The sequence below is a fragment of the Ursus arctos genome, unplaced genomic scaffold, assembly GCF_023065955.2.
Source record: "Ursus arctos isolate Adak ecotype North America unplaced genomic scaffold, UrsArc2.0 scaffold_16, whole genome shotgun sequence".
Classification (NCBI taxonomy): domain Eukaryota; kingdom Metazoa; phylum Chordata; class Mammalia; order Carnivora; family Ursidae; genus Ursus; species Ursus arctos.
In genome coordinates, this window is record NW_026622830.1 from 49414730 (window position 1) to 49433719 (window position 18990).

Genomic DNA, 18990 nt, shown 5'->3' on the forward strand with positions numbered 1-18990 from the left:
ATACCTAGTCCTGGGATCAAGTCCCCCATCGGGCTTCTTGCTCAGCGGGGTGTCAGTTTCCCCCTCTCCCCCTGCCCCTCCCCTGCTTCTGTGTATGCTCTCTCTCTCAAATAAATAAATAAAATCTTAAAAAAAGTCACTACAAAAAATGAACACTTTGGTTTGCAACAACAGAAGGACCAAAGGTGTTTCTCTACTATCCACCTTGGGGCAAATTTTTAAAAAAATTTCCTTTCGAAGGATAAAAATATTAAAATTCTGAAGTTCATAGATATTACACAGTAGGTCTGTCAGCAATCCAAAGATAAGTGACCCAACTACTTTTAGGGCCAACATACATGTAGCAAAAACATTTTGGCGCTATTGGTATAACTACAAAATCAAGAACTTAACCCTCTTCAAACATAAGAAAATTACGTAATTCCCAATGAAAAACGTAAGCATGTCTTCTATCTTCCCTTTCATCAAGTAGTTAAACAGAGATCATGGAAAAGTCTGATTTATTAGAATTCAGTTAAATATTCCTATTATCAGCAAATACTATTTTAAGGAATAGCTGAAACTCCTGTATGATTCATAGATCTGCAGGTATACAAAAGACATGTGTGAAATAATTTTTATAAAAATACACACATGGGGGCACCTGGGTGGCTCAGGCGGTGAAGTGTCTGCCTTCAGCTCAGGTCAATCCCGGAGTCCCAGGATTGAGTCCCACACTGGGCTCCCTGCTCAGTGGGGAGTCTGTTTCTCCCTCACCCTCTGCCCCTCCTCCCTACTTGTGTTTTCTTTCTCAAATGAATAAAATCCTAAAAATAAAAACACACACACACACACATATGCTGGGGCCCCTCGGTGTCTCAGTTGGTTAAGTGTCTGCCTTTGGCTCAGGTCATGATATTAGGGTCCTGGGATCAAGCCCCATGTTGGGCTCCCAATTCAGTGGGAGTCTGCTTCTCTCTCTCCCTCTCCCTCTGCCCCTACCCTCTGCTCGTGTTCTCTATCAAATGAATAAAATCTTTTAAAAAAATTAAAAAAAGAAAATACACACATGCTTTCAGATTTAGATTTATCTATAGTAAAAATTGTACTGTTTTGTGTTCCCACCTCAGGCTGGGAGCCCAAGATAATTTTTCTAAAACCTCACTTAAACTATTAGCAGTTCTGCATATAGAAAGTGGACAATTATTTCAGTTTGCTGAATACAGCACCTAACCTTGAGGGCGTGGAATGAACAAGGCAGAGTCCCTCCTCTAGACCCAGTGACTATCATCTTCCTGGGAACAGTGATTCTTGAAAGGTCCTGTGGGTCATGGGCCTATCAGCCCTCACATCAATCAGATAGATTGGCCTGTCCCCGCTTGGCTGTGTCAGAGACTGGCCAACCTCCTCAGGCCGAGTCTTCCAGGCCGCTGAGTCACCTGAGCAGACGGGTTTGTTAGTGGAAGGTGCCTGTGCGGCAAAAAGCTGCAAAAGGTGCTCTGCCAAACTAAAACCTAGAAAAAGGAGTGATTTTATAACTTTTAAGTTTGCCTCTGAACCCCCCAAAAGTGGTAACTTAAGATTTGAGTGAAACAGAGAGCTGCATGGACTGAAGGTCTGAAGAGCCAGTCGTAAGGCCGGGGCGGCCAGCTCCTGCTGGACGAGTCTGTGTCTCTTTGGGCTTGTCTCCTCATGTGTTACATAACCTCCAAAGTGCCTGGTTGTCTGAGTGCAGCATGGGGTCGTATTTTAGAGCCTGCGTGCCTTGGCATTCTGGCATCTCTGCTGCCCGTCCCACCACTGTCTCCTAACTTTTTAAATGAAGTAACTGTTCTGAAAGAACAACAGACAGGAAATCTAGGAAATCTGTGTTCAAGGTGAGGCTTTGCTCCAATATGCTGTAAGTTCAGACAAGTCCCTGAACTTGATCTATAATTTCTTTTGGCTCAGTCTCATTTGCAAAATGACCTAACTGTTCGACCAGGCACTCTCTAATGTTCAAAACAAAACTCACCTTTCCCCAAACACTCTTCCTCCTGATCTCTGATGCTGTATCTGAGAGAGAATCCCCTCAAGATCCTCTGTGATTCCTCCTTCATTCATTACCCATCCCATCTCCACCCCTGTTCTAACAGTTACAAGTCCTGTTTGCCTCATCTCTGAAACCCAGACACTGATTTCTGGGCCCAGCGACCAGACACAGTTTGGACCATACGCAGCTCTCACAGTAGGTCTGTCAAAGAGCGATCATAAGCACCCCTGCCACTGTTCTTTCTTATCTCCAATCTATTCCATGTAGTGCTGCCATCACCACCCTCAAAACGTAAAAAACTGTCCTGTCACTTCCCTGTCTAAAATCCTTTACCAACTTCCAAATGCCTTATACATGAATACACAACTCTCCTAGGCCTAGAACCCACCTTTGTAGCCTCTGCACACACATCAGTCCCCCCTTCCTATGTGACCATGAGTCTCTGCACGGCTGTATCCTTCAGCTGCATTGCCTATCTTCCTTCTCAGAGTGGGGACCTCATCCTTCCAGGCGTGGCCCCAACGCCCCCTCCTCTACCCCAGCTCCTACCAGCATTTCTCCTTATGCTCCTGTGTACACCTCTCTAGTGTCCTCACACTGCATTCTAATACTCACATTTCGTGCCCAGCAGAACATGCCCGGTATCCACGCAATGGCTGCCCTGTGTTAGGGAAAGTAGTCAAGGATGGAATTTAAAGTGCAAGTTTGAAACCAGACTGCCATGGTTTAAATCCTAGTTTCACTTCCCACTGGCTATGGCCAAGATACTTAATCTCCCCAAGCCTCTGGATACATGGCTGGAAGAAATGGTTTAAATCTCAAAGTGTTCTTATAAGAACAACGGGTAACATAGGCCACGTGCTTAGCACCCTTTTGAGGTAGTAAGAGAAAAATAAGAATAATGGTAATAAGTAGTAGTGAGTAAGGGACAGGCAGGGCTAGGTAGGGAGAGAGAGGTAGGGGGCTACGGGATCAAGCTCATACAAATCTCAAAAATTCAGAGATATAAGGAAACCAGAGCTAAGGGAACAAACCAGACCATCCTGTCCCAGGTGTGGGAGCTGGGGTCTTATTATGACAGCTACGTGTGACCAACAAAGAATTACAGGACGCTAAAAAGGAAGCAAGCCACTGACGATGTTATCACTAGTCCTTACTCAAGGGTGCTATCAATAGAGAAGTAAAAAAGATTTAAGTTCCCTGGTTAGCTTTCTATAAAAGACCAACCCTAAAAGCCCACAAGGGTAAACCTGTCAGGACCCCTCCCCCTCCCGAGAGCTTCTTCTGTTTCATCACTTACTGAACCTCTATCGGTTTACTCTCCTTTGTCTGAGAGATTCAGTCTTCGACTAGGTGAGACAAGAACCTCGCTGGTCTCCCACTTCAATAGCAGCGGCAGTGGTAGACAGAAAATTAATAGCAAAGACTGACGTCGCTGCTACTTGTATGTCAGGCATTGTCCAGAGAAGCTGACATATATATATATACCACTCCTAGGGCCCTCGCGACAGGAAGAGTTGAGTACTATTATTATACTCTTTCCCATTTTTGCAGAAGAAACGGACAGCACAGAGAGTCTGAGTAACTGCCCCGAGGTCACAAGTAGGCTCCATGCCCAAAATGGGGCTTGAACTCAGGACCCTAAGATCAAGAGTTGCAGGTTCTGACCACTAAGCCAGTCAGGCACCCCAACCACTGAACAGACAACTTATCCAAGGTTACTCAGCTTCTAAAGTGGCAGACTTTGTATGTAAGCTTTCAACCCCACAGAAGCTCCTTTGATTTTAGAAGAGTCATTTTAAAACATTTGGAAAATAGCTCTAATGGTGAAGTCTACAAAGGGGGGAAAATACCCAGATTCACACGAATTCACACAGCCATAATTTACCTATATGATTATGGAAATTTTCATAACCATATAGAATCAAAGGTGGAAATTACTGCTATAGAAACAGTTTGTTTTACTTGGTTACCTTTTAAAAAGCAACATTTCTAAAAAGAAAATATGACTGCATTCTAGCTAACCCCAGAAACTATGTTCCTCTTTTGCAAATAAAGATACAATAGCTGTGTAATCTGAATTGAGTGACATTTCCTTTTCAGCTCTACAGTCAGGGATAATTTAGCTAAGTTTTATTAAATACACAGATCTATAGTGGACTGTGCTACAGAACTGTATTCCAAAAATCACCAGTACCCACAACCTTCCTCATATACCTTTTTAATTTCAGAATCTCGGCCTGAGCTTCTTTTCCTTACCTGTACAATGGGGCCAACAGTACACACTTCTAAGGGGCTGTGGTGATTGATTACTCTTTAAGCAAATATTCATGAAGTGCTTACTCTATGCTGCATATTGTTCTAGACACTGAAAATAAAGTAGTGAACAAAGTACTTGTTCTCAAGTCTACGTTCCAGCGTGGGATACAGATATACTGATGATAAATATATTAGTGAAAAGTGCTAAGGAGAATAAGCCAAGGCAGGTAAATAGAGTGATGATGAGAGGACCTGAGGGTTTTGTTGGTGTTCAGAGAAGGCACAGACCTGCAGTGTGGAGCGAGTAAGGCATGTGGAAACGGGGCCATAGGTTGGGTAGAGAATTACGGGCAGCAGGAATGTAAGTAAAAGGCCCCAAGGAGGGGAATGGGTGGCTCACACACGTGCCACCCACACCTCTCCTTGGGGTCCCCGCATCAGCAAGGAGGCAGTGACACTGGAGCAGAGTAAGGGAGGGAGACCCTGGTGGCTGATATCAGAGTGAGGGCTGGAGGCCATGTCAGGTAGGACCCTTGTAGGCCCTCTCACAAGTTTTCTGTTTTATTTTCAGTGAGATGGGAAACCATACAGGTATTTTGAGCAAACAAGTGACAGGATTGGAGCTACGTCTTTAAAAAGAACTTTCCGACGGCTGACTTAAGTAGACAAAAGTTGACAATGGTGGAGGCAGGAGACCACTTATGCTATTAAAATAATCCAGGTGAGAGAAGATGGCAGCTTGGGCCAGGGTGTGGATGGAGGCGGTGGTGAGAAGTGGTTGTGTCCTGGATAGATTTTGAAAGGAGTGCTAATACAGACATAAGAAGAGAGGATTCAAGGATGATCCCAGGGTTTTGACCTACGGAAATGTAAATACAAGGTTGCCCTTCCTGAGGTGAGGAAGGTTACACGTGGAGTTGGGGGAGGGAAAAGAGTTGGGAGCTCAGTTTTGAACATAGGAACTTTAGGTGCCTACAGGATATTAGAGTGGATGAGTAGACCATTAGATAGAGGAGCCTGGGGTTCAAGGAAAGGGTATGGACTAGAGATACAAATGTGGGTGTCACCAGTGTAGCATGGTATTTAAAGACCATACAGAAAGTCAATGTGGAATATCAGGAGCAAGAATTTCCTGTCCCCTTCTAGGTCCGTCAAGCTGTACTAAGAATCAAATTGATATGAGACAGATTAACAGGAGAAAATCAAATTTAGTTTCCTACATACAGGGAATCCACACTGACATGGAAATTCCAAAGATAGGCAAAATAAGGTGTGTGTGTATGTATCCATCCTGAACTAAAGAGAATCAGGTGGGGGTCTGGGACTTTGAAGGGAAAGAATGCAAGTCACAGGGCAAGAAGAGCGAATGTTTGGTAATTAGATGCTTGCCTTGCCATATAGATGGGTCACTTGGATAAGACTTATTTCTGGTAATAACCATTATTAAATTGGGGAAAGACCCCAATTTAGATTCTTCTATTAGTCAAGGAAGGGGCAAAAAGTTTCTTTCATAGGGAGGAAGTCCATAGGGTCTTGATTGCCTTTAGGTCAAAATAATCTTCAAGCCAAAGTGGCCCACCTTGGAGCAGCCTGGCCCTTGGCCCCTACAGGACCAAGAGTTGAGGACTGTACGGGTAAGGCCCAATGCCAGCCAGACTCAATAACCCTCACATTTCTCTCTTCTCAACAGCCCTCCCTTCCTTGCTTTTTTTTTTTTTTTTTTTCAATTAAAGAGGATTTTGTGAGTGATAGGGTCAGTTTTTTTTTTTTTTTTTAACTTCGGTTTCTGGATTCCTAATCTCCAGTATGTGCATAACAGTTTAAAGAATTCACCATTTAAATTTTAAAATTGTATTTGAAGCTATCCACACAAATATGAATGCCAGTTGTGATATTTTTTATAACACTGTCAATGAAATTCTTTTGCAATTTAGAACTATCATTACAAAGCTAATAGAAGGAGCTATGAAATTTCTAAAGGCATTTCTAATTGATCTTAAATTTATCAATTGCCAATCGTTTTCAACTTACAGAAATGTTGAAATTTTGAATGTTGAAAGTTCACTTTGTGATAAGTAAGCCAATCTCTCGGTTGTAGATCCTTTCCAAGAAATATTAAAGAATGCCAAAGCTGTAACACTAAATTTGTGAAACAGCTCTTTTCTTTGTAAGATGAATTGAATTAGTTCTTATCTTGGGTTCCACAAGTGTAAATTTATCTTTGAAACAGATTTTTTCCTTTTTTATTTTTTTTAAAGATTCTTCAGTGATCTGCACACCCGACCTAGGACTGGCACCTACAAAGCCAGATCAAGAGTCCTGTGCTCCACCAGCCAGGCGCACCTCCACCAGCGACTACTAACTGCTTTACACAACTCTAAAGTCATATACAGATTTTAAGAAGTAAGTTGTTTAATGAGTTCAGTTTTCATAAATTCAGCCCAATATTTTAAAATTAAATTATCTATATGCTTGTGTTAAAAAAAAAAAAAGTACCTGAGAGCGTATTTTTTAAATTAAAATCTTGTGGAAAATAGTTATGAATCATGAGAATGGTGATTTGTTACCGTTTGCTCTTTGTTTTCATAAGCCATTACAGAAACCTTTCCGAGGGGTTCATTCGTACTGGCTTCCCAGCATTAGGGAAAAATCACAATCTGGGGCGGGAGAGGTGGGAGCCCGCTTTCCTCTGCGGCTCGGGCTCGCTGGGTGCTTTCCGGCCGGCGTCCTCCCACGTTCGGGCCACTGATTTGGGGCAGGACCGGCTGCGTTGGCTCCTGGCGCTGAGCACCCAGGCAAAGGCGGCCCTCTCACCCGCGGCGACCGAGCTCAGACCTCTCAAGGGCACCACCGGTCGCTCGCCCGAAAGCGACTGTGACTCCCCGCAAGGCTTCTCCCGCCCTTCTCCAAAATGGGGGCAGGTCGGCGCCGGGGACGCTGGGCGCGCTCCCGGCGGAAGCATGGAGGGGGCGGGGCCGGTGGGAGCCCGGCGCTGATTGGCAGGCGCGGCCGACCTGATCCCAGGCGCGGGTCGGTAGAGTCGGGCGCCGCGGCCTGGGGCTGGGATGTGAGGGGCTGCGGGCTCCGGGCGGCAGCTGCTCCTGCGAGTCGCGGCGACTGCAGCGCGGGCGGGCGGGCGAGGTCAGCGGACGCCGTCGGCGGCTGGCCCTGTCGGCCGCGGGATGAGGAAGCGGACGGAGCCCGTCGCCTTGGAGCATGAGCGCTGCACCGCCTCGGGCTCGTCCTCGTCGGGCTCGGCCGCCGCGGCGCTGGACGCCGACTGCCGCCTGAAGCAGAACCTGCGCCTGGCGGGCAAGGGGCCGGCAGAGCCGCGCTGCGCCGCGGACGCGGGCATGAAGCGGGCGCTGGGCAGGGGAGGCAGGGCGCAGGGGCGGGGCCCCCTACCTGGCCCGCAGGCAGCTCTTAAGCCCCCCGCCCCTCCGTACGTTTCTTGCCTGCAGGAGCGCCCCACGTCTACCCTGCATTCTCACGTGTCCTCTTTCCCTCGCCTGGCCCGCCAGTGAGGCCCGCGGGCATCCTTTCCCCAGATAGCTGCTTGCCGGAGGGCCCCCGACTGTCCCCTTCCCTCCCCTGGTGCCCTTTTCTGGCCCTCCGCGGAGCCCAGCCCCGTGCCCTTACCCTCCCCAGGTGAGCCAGTGGTACCCCGTCCTCGACCGGCTGGACCAGCGTCTTTCCCAGGGGCTGGGAGCAGGGGGCAATCACGACCCCACGTTGTAGAGTAGAGGAGGGCGTGGGGGGCGTCCCTTGTGAGGCTCCTGGACGCCTCTCACGTAAGAGGTGGGACGTGGAAGGGCAGGCTCCAGAGCCAGAGAGCATTGGGATTCTTGGCCTCAGATCTGCATAGAACTCAAAACTGAGCGCCCCTCTTGCTGGGCTGGCCTGTGCGGAAGCTTACCTTTTCCCGGTTTCTCACTTTGGTAATTTTTTCTCGGGTAACTAGTTGTCAGAAGTGGCATTCTCTGCTGGACCTTTGGGGGAAGGTTCAGTGGTGTGATGTGGCCAGGGGTACACCGCATCGTCAGCTGTTGGAGGGAAACCTGTCGTTGCTTGTGCAGATGGCTAATGGTGCTTGAAATTGGATTACACTGAGTTGTCTCCTTAGGAATCTCTGTAGAATCTGGAAGTCTTAGTTTTTTTTGCGTTGTCTGAATAGGAGATGAATGCATCCAGGTAAAGCTGATTTCAGAATTAAGATAGTGTATTTCACAGGGACAGATCTCTCCATATGCTAGCTTTGTAATTAATCTGGCTGTTCACAGAACGTATCATTCATGGCAAGTTTGAAGTCTGGGTGTTTCACGGTTTTGAACAGGTTAGTATGTAATGTTCTCAGGTGTTGTTGCAGAGTCGTTTCTTTTGGGGTCAACTGGAACGCCCTTAATTGACACTGGCCACTTCAGTGTCAAATATTTATTAAAATAGCCTCTAAAAATATCAATATCATTGCCTAAAAGATCATGAAATTGAAATTGAAAATATTTGGATAAATAATATTTATCCAAATAAATAAATATTTATCCAAATAGGCACTTCAACATTTCAACCTCATTGCTTAAAAGGTTATGAAATTAAACTATAGTCTTCTCTAAGTCAGTGGTTCGCATTCTTGCCAGAAGGGCAGGGACTGACAGTATTTTTTTTTTCTATAAAATTATCTAGTAACTGGTCAATATCTTTTGTGAAACTAATTCTAGCTTGAATGTACTTTTGTAAACAGGTTTGGCATTACACCTAGATAAGTTTGGGAATTCTTCCTTTGAAGAAATGAAATTATTAGGCACAATAGTGTTTGGGGAAACAGTGCTGGCCCGAAAGATGTATTGTATTTCAAAGATACGTTTATTTTCATTTTTGTATCAGGACAAAGAAAGACATTCAAGAGGTGCTCATATCCTTTGGAGGAACGAAAGACTGTTAGGGAATAAAAAGAAAAGCAGAGGGCAGGAAAGCCAAATGTATGTGTTACTCCGTGGTTTCCTTCCCTATTTCTTGGAATGTTCTCCTGGTCATTCTTCTCCTTTGTTTTCTTCTTCACCCAGGTCTCTGCCCAACTGTCACGTCCTCAGAGAGGCCCATCCAAAATAGACTTCTTGCCACTCCCAGCACCCTTATTCTGTTTGCTTTTTTCATCACACTTATCTCCCTTGACCTTGCAATTGTCCGTGTACTTAATTGGCTTTATTGGTTCTCTCCTCCCCTACAATAATGGAACCCTATGAGAGCAGGGGCCTTGTTTCCTCCACTTTTCTGTCTCTAGTGTGTGGCCATAGTAGGTGGCGGAAAATACTTATTGAATTAGTATCTCTAGCATAAATTCCTAAGAAGTGAAATTGCTGGGCCACGGAGTGTGTGTTTATAATTTTGAAAGGTGAGGCCAAGGAGTCCTCCAAAGTACTGATGGATACTTTTTCCCCGGCAGGTCAGTTACTTCCTTTCCCCCAAATACTGAATATCACCAAATATTTGGATCTTTTCTCTATTTGATTGATGAAAATGACATCTGATTTGTAGCTTTAATTTGCATTTCTAATTGTTAGGTGGCAATTTTTGTGTGTTTTTATAAGCCTATTGTGTACCTTTGAGTCTCTCAGTACGTGCCTTTGTTTGGGTCCTATTGTGCACATTTTCAAATACACAAAAGTAGGGAAGAGAATATAATGAACCTGGATGTATCCATCACGTCTTTTTAAACAGTTTGCCATGTGTTGCCAATCTTGAATCATTTGTCCCTCTTCCCTCCATTTCTTTGTAGGGTGGGGGACTAGAATGTTTTAAAACAAATGATTTTATTCGTAACTACTTCAGAGTATAACTTGGGAACTGGAACAAATAGAGACTTTTGAAATATATATAACCTCATTGCTATATTTATCAAAACTTTTTTATATTTATCAAAATTAACAATTTATTGCCTAGTACTAATTTAATGTAATATCCAATCTACATACACATTTCTCCAGTTGTCTCAGAAATGTCTTTAAAAGGTTTGTGTAAAAATCCTGTACATTTCTTAAATTTATTCCTAGTTGATCTTTTTTGTTGTTGAAAATAGGACCCTTTCTTATATTACATATTTTTATTATTGTACTTTACTAATTTTTATTTTATTTATTTATTAGAGAGAGAGGAGCACAAGTAGAGGGAGTGGTAGGCAGAGGGGGAGGAAGAAGCAGGCTTCCTGCCGAGCAGGGAGCCCCATGCGATGTGGGGCTTGATCCTAGGATCCTGGGATCATGACCTAAGCCCAAGGCAGATGCTTAGCCGACTGAGCCACCCAGGTGCCCCTGTACTTACTGATTTTTCAAGCAGGAACTTATGTCATCATATTGTTTCTAGTAGTTTTTGCAGTTGGTTCTCTTGGATTTTCAGGTATAATATCATATCAGTTACAAATAATAAGAATTTCATTCCATGTTTTTTACTTTTTATGTCTCTTGTTTCTCTTTTTTGGTTGCTTTGTATTTCCAGGACAAGATCAAATACTAAGTCAGAATGATAGTGGGTACGTTGTCTTGTTCCTTACTTCACTGAGAATGCTTTTAGTGTTTCTGCCACAGTAGTTATTTTACTAAGGGCTGTGTTGTTGCTCTTTGTTTTTTTAATCAAAAATGGTTGTTGAATTTTATTAAATACTGTTTTAGCATCTGTGAAATTATACAGATGTTCTTCCTTGACCTGTTCATATGAATAATAGTAACAGATTTTGTGTTATTGAATCATGGTCATATTATTGAATCATCAGTGAAAACTCTGTTAGTGTGTAGCCAGATTCTAGTAATATTTTACTGAGTCATTTTACATTGTGATTTGTGAAACCAGTTTGTAATTTTGTTTTTAATGTAATCTTTATCAAGTTGTTTTAGTGCTTTCCTTAGCTTTATTAAAAGCTTTCTCTGCTTTAGCCAGTTTAAATACTCTTGAAATGATCTGTTTCCTTAAATTTGGTGGAATTCCCCAGTAAAACTACCTAAGCTTGGTGCTTTTGGGGCGCCTGGGTGGCTCAGTTCTTAAACCTCTGCCTTCGGCTCAGGGCGTGATCCCAGCGTTCTGGGATCAAGCCCCACATCAGGCTTCTCCGCTAGGAGCCTGCTTCTTCCTCTCCCACTCCCCCTGCTTGTGTTCCCTCTCTTGCTGGCTGTCTCTCTATGTCAAATTAATAAATAAAATCTTTAAAAAAAAAAAAAAAGCTTAGTGCTTTTTTAGATTTGCTATCATTTTCTGGTTTAGTTTTGGTGATTTATACATTCATAGAAAATCATCTGTTTTCTCCAGCTTTTTCCTCTGTATCTGGGGCTGTTATCCCTGTCCTGTTCCCTGATTTTGTGTGCTTACGTTTTTTTCCTTTTTCCCCCTTTCATTTATTTATTTATTTATTTTTTAATAAAGAATTTTCTTTTTTTCTTTTTTTTTTCTTTTCTATTATATTATGTTAGTCACCATACAGTACATCCCTGGTTTCTGACGTAAAGTTTGATGATTCATTAGTTGCGTATAACACCCAGTGCACCATGCAATACGTGCCCTCCTTACTACCCATCACCAGTCTATCCCATTCCCCCAACCCCCTCCCCTCTGAAGCCCTCATTTGTTTCTCAGAGTCCATAGTCTCTCATGCTTCATTCCCCCTTCTGATTACCCCCCCTTTCTTTATCCCTTTCTTCCCCTACCGATCTTCCTAGTTCTTATGTTCCATAGATGAGAGAAATCATATGATAATTGTCTTTCTCTGCTTGACTTATTTCACTTAGCATTATCTCCTCCAGTGCCGTCCATGTTGCAGCAAACGTTGAGAATTCATTCTTTCTGATAGCTGAGTAATATTCCATTGTATATATGGACCACAACTTCTTAATCCAGTCATCTGTTGAAGGGCATCTCGGCTCCTTCCACAATTTAGCTATTGTGGACAATGCTGCTATGAACATTGGGGTGCATATGGCCCTTCTCTTCACTACGTCTGTATCTTTGGGGTAAATACCCAGTAGTGCAATGGCTGGATCATAGGGTTGCTCAATTTTTAACTTTTTAAGGGACCTTCACACTGTTTTCCAGAGTGGCTATACCAATTGCATTCCCACCAACAATGTAGGAGGGAACCCCTTTCTCTACATCCTCTTCAACCTTTGGTGTTTCTTTCCTTGTCCGTTTTTGCCATTCTAACTGGCACAAGGTGGTATCTCAGTGTGGTTTTGATTGGAATTTCCGTGATGGCTAATGATTTTGAACATTTTTTCATGTGTCTGTTAGCCATTTGTATGTCTTCATTGGAAAAGTGTTCATATCTTCTGCCCATTTTAGGATTTGTTTATTTTTTTCTCGTGTATTGAGTTTGAGAAGTTCTTTGTAGATTTTGGATACTAGTCTTTTATCTGTAGTGTCATTTGCAAATATCTTCTCCCGTTCCGTGGGCTGCCTCTTAGTTTTTTTGACTGTTTCCTTGGCTGTGCAGAAGGTTTTGATGTTGATGAAGTCCCACAAGTTCATTTTATCTTTTGTTTCTCTTGCCTTTGGAGATGTGTCATGAAAAAAGTTGCTGTGGCCGATGTCGTAGAGGTTGCTGCCTGTGCTCTCCTCTAGGATTTTGATGGATTCCTGTCTCACATCGAGGTCTTTTATCCATTTGGAGTTTATCTTTGTGTATGGTGTGAGAGAGTGGTCAAGGTTCATTCTTCTGCATGTAGCTGTCCAATTTTTCCCAGCACCATTTATTGAAGAGACTGTCTTTTTTTCCACTGGATGTTTTTTCCTGCTTTGTCAAAGATTTTTTGCCCAAAGAGCCGAGGGTCCATTTCTGGGTTCTCTATTCTGTTCCATTGGTCTATGTGTCTTTTTTTGTGCCAATACCATGCTGTCTTTGTGATCACAGCTTTGTAGTACAGCTTGAAATCAGGCAACGTGATGCCCCCAGCTTTGTTTTCCTTTTCAAGAATTCCTTGGCGATTCGGGGCCTTTTCTGGTTCCATACAAATTTAAGGGCTGTTTGTTCCAGTTCTTTGAAAAATGTCATTGGTATTTTGATTGGGATAGCATGGAATGTGTAGATTGCTCTAGGTAGCATAGATATTTTAACGATGTTAATTCTTCCGTTCCATGAGCATGGAATATTTTTCCATCTTTTTGTGTCTTCTTCAATGTCTTTCAAGAGCGATGTGTAGTTTCTAGAATATAGATCCTTTACATCTCTGGTTCAGTTAATTCCGAGATAATGTATGATTTTTCATGCTATTGTAAATGGAATGGATTCCCTAATTTCTCTTTCTTCAGTCTCATTGTTCTTGTATAGAAATGCAACTGATTTCTGAGCATTGATTTTGTATCCCGCCACATTACTGAATTGCTCTATAAGTTCTAGTAGTTTGGGGGTGGAGTCTTTTGGGTTTTCCATATAGAGTATCATGTCATCTGCGAAGAGAGACAGTTTGACATCTTCTTTGCCGATTTGGAGACCTTTTATCCCTTTTTGTTGTCTGATTGCTGCTGCAAGGACTTTTAGTACTAAGTTGAAGAATAATAGTGAGAGTGGGCATCCTTGTCGTGTTCCTGACCTAAGGGAAAGGCTTCCAGCTTTTCCCCATTGAGAATGATATTCACTGTAGGCTTTTCATAGAATATGAAATTGAGGAATGTACCCTCTATTCCTACAGTCCGAAGGGTTTTAATCAGGAAAGGATGTTGTATTTTGTCAAATGCTTTTTCTGCATCAATTGAGAGGCTCATATGGTTCTTGACTCTTTTCTTGCTGATATGATCTATCACACTGATCGATTTGCGAATGTTGAACCACGCTTGCATCCCAGGGATGAATCCCACTTGGTCTTGATGGATAATCCTTTTAATGAACTGTTGCCTCCTATTAGCTAGGTAGGATCTTGTTGAGAATTTTGGCGTCCAAATTCATCAGGGATATCGGTCTGTAATTCTCCTTTTTGATGGGGTCTTTGCCTGGTTGGGGGATCAAGGTAATTCTGGCCTCATAGAATGACTTTGGTAGTTTTCCTTCTATTTCTATATTTTGAAACAGCTTCAGGAGAATAGGTATTATTTCTTATTTGAATGTTTGGTAGAATTCCCTGGGGATCCGTCAGGCCCTGGACTCATGTTTTTGGGGAGGTTTTTGATCACTGCCTCAATCTCTTCATAATTAATCGGTCTGTTTAAGTAACCAGTTTCTTCCTGTTTCAGTCTTGGTTGTTTATAGGTTTCCAGGAAGGCATCCATTTCTCCCAGGTTGTTTAATTTATTGGCATAAAGCTGTTGATAAAAAGTTTCTAATGATCCTTCCTATTTCATTGGTGTAGGTTGTGATCTCTCCCTTTTCATTCATAATTTTATTAATTTGGGTCCTTTCTCTATTCTTTTTGAATAAGTCTGGCCAGCGGCTTGTCGATCTTGTTGATTCAAAGAACCAGCTTCTAGTTCTGTTGATCTGCTCTGCTGTGCTCCTGGTTTCTAATTCATTGATCTCTGCTCTAATCTTGATCACCTGCCTTCTTGTGCGTGGGTTAGACCTGTTCCAGTTCCAGCTTCTTGAGGTGTGAATATAAAAACTGCATTTTAGATTTTTCTATTCTTTTGAGTGAGGCTTGGATGGCTGTGTATTTCCCCCTTAGGACCACCTTTGCAGTGTCCCATAGGTTTTGGACCGATATGTTTTCATTGTCGTTGGTCTCCATAAATTGCTTAAATTGATTTTTAATTTCCTGGTTTACCCAATCATTCCTGAGCAGGATGCTTCTTAGTTTCCAAGTGTTTGAGTTTCTTCCAAATTTTTCCTTGTGATTGAGTTCCATTCTCAAAGCATTGCGGTGTGAGAATATGCAGGGAATAATCTCAGTCTTTTGGTATCGGTTGAGACCTGTTTTGTGACCCAGTATGTGATCTATTCTGGAGAACGTTCCCTGTGCATTCGAAAAGAATGAGTATTCTGTTGTTCTGGGGTGTAGTGTTCTGTATATATCTATGAGGTCCATCTGGTCCATCTGGTCCGTTCAAAGTTCTTGGTTCTTTGTTGATTTTCTGCTTAGGTGATCTGTCTATTGCTGAGAGAGGAGTGTTGAGGTTCCCTACTATTAACGTATTATTATCTATATCTTCCCTACTATTAACGTATTATTATCTATATGTCTCTTTATTCTGGTTAAGAGTTGGCTTGTGTATCTAGCTGCTTCCCTGTTGGGAGCATAGATATTTATAATTGTCATATCCACTTGTTGGATACATCCTTTAAGAATAATATAGTGTCCTTCTGTATCTCTACCTACCGTCTTTAGTTTAAAATCTAATCTGTCAAGGTACAACACCCAGTGATGACAAAAATACTCAACAAAGTAAGATTAGAGGGAACGTACCCCAAAATAATAACAGTAACCATATATCTAAAACACACAGCTAACGTCATACTCAATGGTGAAAAACCAAAAGTTTTGCTTCTAAGATCAGAAAGAAGACAAGGATGTGCACTCCCAGCACTTTTGTTTAATATAGTACTGCAAGTCCTGACCTCAGCAATCAGACCAGGAAAAGAAAGAAAAGGCATCTAAATTGGTAAGGGAGAAGTAAAACTGTCACTATTCGTGTATAGCACGATAGCACGATACTATATCTAGAAAACTCTAAGGACCCTACCAAAAAAAAAAAAGTCACTAGAACTCATAAGTTCAGTAAAATTACAAGATGCAAAGTTAATACACAGATCTGTTCCATCTCTATGCACTACGAATGAAATAGCAGAAAGAGAAATTGAGAAAGAAATCCCATTTACAACTGCACCAACGATTAAACACACACACACACACACACACACACACACACACACACACACACTTGGGAATAAATTTAATGAAAGAGGCTTTAAGACCGGGACTCTGAAAACTATAAATACACTGATTTAAAGTCATGACACACACACAGAAAGTAAAGACATTCGATGTTTGTCGATTGGAAGAATTAATATTCTTAAAATGTCCATACTATCTAATCCACAGATTTAAGGCAATCCCTATCAAACACCAACAGCATTTTCCACCGAACCAGAACAGACCTAGAATCTGTATGGAATCGCAAAAAATCCTAAATATCCTGGAACATGGCTGGAAGTATCACAATTCCAAACTTTAATTTACGGTACAAACATGTCGTAATCAAAACAGTATGGTACTGGCACAAAAATAGACACACAGAGCGATAGGACAGAATAGGAAGCTCAGAAATAATTCCACAACTATATGGTCAATGAATCTTCAACAAAGGCCACAAAAGTATACAGTGGGGAAAATAAAGCCGCTTCAGCAGATGATCTTGGGGAAACTGGACAGCAACGTGCAGAAGAATGAAACTGGACCACTTTTTTTCCACCATAGACAAAAATTAACTCAAAAAGCTTAAGGACCTAAATATGAGACCTGAAACCATAAAAATTTTAGAAGAGAGCACAGATAATTTCTCTGACATCAGCTGTAACAACACTTTTCTAGATATGTGTATATGATCCTTTTAGTGTATTACTGAATTTGGTTTGCTAATATTTTGTTGAGGATTTTTGTAAGTGTATATTAGGAATATTGGCCTGTAATGTTTTTCTTGCAGAATCCTTGTCTGGATCAGGTATCAGAAGAATTCCAGTTTTATAAAATGAGTTTGGAAGAATTCCCTCCTCCTTTATTTTTTGGAAGAATTTGAGTATTAATTCCTTTTTGAATATTTTGTAGAATTCACCTGTGAAACCATCTAGTCCTGGAGTTTTGTTTTTTGGAGGTTTTCAATTACTGATTCAACCTGCTTACTAATAATCTGTTCAGATTTTCCATTTCATCAGGATTCAGTCTTAGCAAGTTGTATGTTTCTGGGAGTTTTATCAATTTCCCTTAGATTGTCCAATTTTTTGTATATAATTGTTCAGAGTAGTTTCTTATGATCTTTGGCATTTCTCTGGTATCACTCTTTCATTTTTTATATGAGTTCTGTCTCTCCCTCTCTCTCTCTCCTTGTTTTTGGGGGTGGGGGAAATCTAGGTAAAGGCTTGTCAATTTTATTTTCAGAGAATCAGTTCTTAGTTTCGTTGGTATACTCCATTATCCTTTTAGTCCCGCTTCATTTTTCCCTGCTCTAATCTTTGTTATTTCTTTCCTTCTAATAACTTTGGCCTGATGTGTTCTCTTTCCAGTGCCTTAAGGGGTAAAGTTAGGTTGTTTGTTTGAGACTCATCTAGTTTCTTGAGGTTTCATTTATTACTAGGCATATGTGGTGTTTTAAATCCATTTATGAAACAGAAATGAACACTACATTCAGTCATAAATTAAAACAAAACCTAAATATCTTTTGGGGCGCCTGGGTGGCACAGCGGTTGAGCATCTGCCTTTGGCTCAGGGCGTGATCCCGGCGTTATGGGATCGAGCCCCACATCAGGCTCTTCTGCTATGAGCCTGCTTCTTTCTCTCCCACTCCCCCTGCTTGTGTTCCCTCTCTCGCTGGCTGTCTCTATCTCTGTCGAATAAATAAAATAAAATCTTTAAAAAAAAAAAAAACCTAAATATCTTTAGAGTTCAGTAATTCATCTGTTGTGTATAACACTCAGTGCTCATCACAAAACCCAAATATATCATGAGGTTTCATGTGTCCTCACACTTTTCTTTAAGCTTCTAAAGCATATTGTAGAATTTTTTATAAATTGTAAATTTTCCGTATGAGATATGTGAGTTTGCCTGTATTTTTTTAATCCGTTGCTTTTATTGAGTTTATGGAGATGACTATGACTAATTATCCACCCTTGTCTTTGTGCAAACAATGAAAACAATTAAAGCAGTGTTTCTCAAACTTTGGTGTGCATTAGAATTGCCTGGAAGACTTGTTGATGCCAAAGGTAAATCCCACTGGATTCTGATTCAATAGTTCTCTCGAGGGCTAGAGTATTTGCATTTCTGACAAATGTGTAGGTAATGCTGCTGGCTTTGGGGCCATCTTTTTGAGAACTGTGGAATTTGTCGAGCCTCTGGGACCTTAACTATCATCTAATAATTTTTTTTTATTTTTCATACACATCATAAATATACTTTAAACTATATTATAGGCAGCTTGTGTTGAAAACATAGTGCGTTAGTACTGTTAGAATCAGAAAGGCAGTTTCTATCTAACTGAATTCTGACTACGACAAGTAAAGGGTATGGAGTCACAGGGTCAGAAGAGTTAGTGAATAAAGGATATTTGGCTGTGTTCCTGGAATATAGATGCTCCTTCCAAGTGTTCTGTATTATGGTAGCAATTGAAAACAGCAACGTGGGAGCTCTGTGACCTTGGGCTCAAACCGTTTGGATTAAGCTTGGGATTCCTAATATTTCAATGAGGTTGAACTAGAGGACAGCAACTTTCAGCTACAACATGCAGCAGTGTTAACTACAGTGATTGTGTAGCACATGACATTCTCAGGACTTACAGCTGTGGTTTGTACCTTTGATCCCCTTCATTCAGTTTTCCCTCCCGTCACCCCGTGCCTCTGGTAACCATAAATCTGATCTCTTTTTCTATTTGTTTTTCTATTTGTTTTATGTTTTAGGGTCCACATATAAGTGAGATCATCTAGTATTTGTCTTTCTCTGCTGACTTATTTAGTATAATGTCCTCAAGGACCATCCGTGCGGTCTCAAATGACAGGATTTCATTATTTTTATGGCTGAATAGTATTCCATTGGATATACAGACTACAT

The 18990-nt window shown here is 41.7% G+C and overlaps 1 protein-coding gene across 32 annotated transcripts in view; it reads left to right on the plus strand.

Annotated features, from left to right (window-relative positions):
- The window catches only part of LOC125281389 (ral guanine nucleotide dissociation stimulator-like), a 119766-nt gene that overhangs the window by 44891 nt on the left and 55885 nt on the right, over positions 1–18990 (plus strand). For 30 of the 32 annotated variants that reach the window (XR_008959450.1, XR_008959448.1, XR_008959446.1 and 27 more), the window contains one exon: positions 6529–6673. The exons of the other annotated variants lie outside the window; for them this stretch is intronic. The gene's annotated coding sequence lies outside the window, so the exon portion shown is untranslated. The remainder of the gene's footprint in view (positions 1–6528; positions 6674–18990) is intronic. 32 annotated transcript variants of the gene reach the window in all.